Genomic DNA, 3,240 nt, shown 5'->3' with positions numbered 1-3,240 from the left:
CACATAGTTTTGTGTGTTGACCGTTAGTCCGTTATACTTCAGGATGTCAATGTTGTGAGTATCATATCCAAGCGTACATTATCTACAGATAGAATGCGCTTGGCTCAGAAGCTCACAACATTGCCATCCGGAAGTATAACGGACCAACACACAAAACTATGTGTAACCATTAGCTTTTATTGTCTTGATAATGCCGTTTATTGAGAATTACTCACAAACGTGGGTGGCAAAAAAAAAAAAAAAAATAATAACAAAGACCAGAGTGACGTTATCTTCGTTCTATCTATAGATAGTATGCGCTTGGCTAAGGAGCTCACAACATTGCCATCCGGAAGTATAACGGACCAACACACAAAACTTTGTTTAACTATGATCGTTTATAGTCAGGTTTATACAGTTTAGTGAAAATTACTCATAAACGCGGGTGACAAAAAACAATAACAAAGACCTGAGTGACGTCAACTTCGAACTATATCTTTTCACATAGCATGCAATATATTATATCATAAAAATCAATAATATATATATTATATATATATATATATATATATATATATATATATATATATATATATATATATATATATATATATATTGGCCTCCGAGTAAACAGACGTGAAATATCAGTTGTGTGAATGTTAAAATAGAGACACAGTACTTAAAACACAAGTACAACTCGCGGTTAGAGTACAGCTTATTACATACACGACCCTTGTTTCTTAGTTTGCTCAACTAGAAAATGTTTTAGATAGTAGATACGAAGGCTAACAGCTAACGATGGATACGCCAGAACCGTAGCCATCCTTATCTTATCTTATAGATAGTTCGAAGATGATGTCACTCATGTCTTTGTTATTGTTTTTTGCCATCCGCGTTTATGAGTAACGCTCACTGAACTGTATTACTGTGCAGACTATCTATATTTTTCAATATTACCAATGACTCGAGCCGGCGTGTACATATATGCAGGTCTGACATCCGAACCCACTTATGGGCCTAGTTGAACATTGTTGTAATGGATAATATTTTGCGTCATTTTAACATTTTTTTTTGGAGATTTCCATTACAACATTGAGCCCATGAGGAATTGGGCTATCAGACCTGCATATAAGTGCACGTCGACTCGAGCTCATCAAAATATAATATTGACATAGATAGTATGCGCTTGGCAACATTGTCATCCGGAAGTATAACGGACCAACACACAAAACTCTGTGTAACCATGAACTTTTATAGTCTGGATAATACAGTTTAGTGAGAATTACTCATAAACGCGAATGGCAAAAAACAATAACAAAGATCCAAATGACGCAACTTCGAACTATTTTTTAAAGGGTTTTACGGCGCTTGCAACACATTTAGGTTATATCAGCGCCAGTAAAAAGGAAGAAAATGGTATAGTAAAAAGTTCTAGAAATACAATTAAAGCACCCAAGAAAAGGTAAGACAAAAGGGGAACTGGGAACAAATAGGGATCAGATGTAGATTCCAAGAGCATACCATCAATGTTCTTGAATTTGAGATCACCAATAAGTCTCATCTAAACACAAGCACTGCCCCCACCAAGAGGAATACACTCAAATGCTTACATTATAAATTAGAACAAATATAATAATACTAATACATAACAGAGAGATGATTTACAAGGGGAAAAATATCATATCCCAAAACATTAACTATGCATTTGACTGTTTCCCTCCAAGTCAGGACCCCGACCAGGGCCAGGACAAAACCAAGTAATCTCATTCCAAGACAAAGACAGAATGCAAGTTGGAAAACAGATATAGGGGGATAGAAGACACAATAAGTACCTCCCTGCCCACTATGGGAGAACTTCGAACTATCTAAAAAAAAAACGGATGTTGTGAGTATCTTAAATAAACGCATAACATAAATAGATTTGTCTCCATTCGTCGGTCACAGTTAACATAATGGCCATGATCTATAGATAGTTCGAAGATGACGTCACTCAGGTCTTTGTTATTGTTTTTTTTTTTTTTTTGCCACCCGCGTTTATGAGAAATGCTTACTGAACTGTATTAACCCGACAATAAACGTTCATGGATACACACAGTTTTGTGTGTTGGTCCGTTATACTTCCGGATGGCAATATTATGAGCTTCTTAGCCAAGCGCATACTATCTACATTACCTTTTCATGTGCCCGAGGTCATTGGTCACATTGGAATATGTGCTCCAAATGACCCACATAGTGAAAAGTGTTCACAGTTTTTGAAATATCTAACATCACGATTGGTCATTTTGTTCAGTATGACACATTTGTATGTTTACAACTTTCATAAACAAAGCAGCGTGTTTACATTTTAAAAGAAATATCCTATCGTGTACAGCAACAAATCACGTGACTGATGACTTGGTTGGACGAAAACATGAATATAGATCGCTCCCATTGGTCTCACCTTTTTATAAGTAGATAGAATTCAAATACAAATCTCAAATATTGTATCCAATTGGTCCAGTTATCCAATAATATTTTACGTTGGATGACAGTCAAGTGTACCGGCTGTCCTTGCAGTGAAGGACAAGATAACAAATTATTATCGACTGGACTGGTCACAGCGGACTAGAGTTGACCATTCATTGCTTATCTTGGATAAATATGTTTACTATCATCACAAACCGGTAATATGTTATGGAGGTCGTGGTCGATCGTAGCCATCGTTAAGTTTTATAGCCTGACACTGAAACCCAAAAAGACTGGCATTTTGACGTCATTATTTGGTTTTTGCACCGCCTACTGAGTTGTGGTTAGTAGAGCTCATGGAAACAAGTGGTCCCATTGGTTGAACTATTGAATACAACTCACGATTTGTTTTCTTTTGTGCAAAAGACTGGCATTTTGACGTCATTTTTTGGTCAGTGTCAGGCTATAGATAGTATGCAGATGACGTCACTCGGTCTTTGTTATTGTTTTTTGCCTCCGCGTTTATGAGTGTATGCTCACTGAACTGTATTAACCGACAATAAAGTTCATGGTATACACAGTTTTGTGTGTTGGTCCGTTATACTTCCGGAGGGACAATGTTATGAGCTTCTTAGCCAAGCGCATACTATCTATAATAGAACGAATGATGACGTCACTCAAGCCTTGTTATGTACTTTTGCCATCCGCGTTTTAGTGAATTCTCACTAAACTGTATAACCAGACTATAAAGGTTCATGGATCCACACCAGTTATGTGTGTTGGTCGTTTACTTCCGGATGGCAATGTTGGAGCTCT

The 3,240-nt window shown here is 36.8% G+C and overlaps 1 protein-coding gene across 1 annotated transcript in view; it reads right to left on the bottom strand.

Annotated features, from left to right (window-relative positions):
- LOC144977616 (putative methyltransferase-like protein 24) overlaps positions 1-2,527 on the bottom strand; it is a 29,679-nt gene extending 27,152 nt beyond the window's left edge. Inside the window, exon 1 of the mRNA XM_078923009.1 lies at positions 2,420-2,527. The gene's annotated coding sequence lies outside the window, so the exon portion shown is untranslated. The remainder of the gene's footprint in view (positions 1-2,419) is intronic.
- Between the last annotated feature and the right edge of the window lie 713 nt (positions 2,528-3,240).

The sequence above is a fragment of the Berghia stephanieae genome, chromosome 7 (assembly GCF_034508935.2).
Source record: "Berghia stephanieae isolate SIO BIC M18660-M18661 chromosome 7, UCSD_Bste_1.3, whole genome shotgun sequence".
NCBI classification, from domain to species: domain Eukaryota; kingdom Metazoa; phylum Mollusca; class Gastropoda; order Nudibranchia; family Aeolidiidae; genus Berghia; species Berghia stephanieae.
The sequence above is the reverse complement of the archived record's forward strand: the minus strand, read 5'-3'. Positions and strand labels throughout refer to the sequence as shown.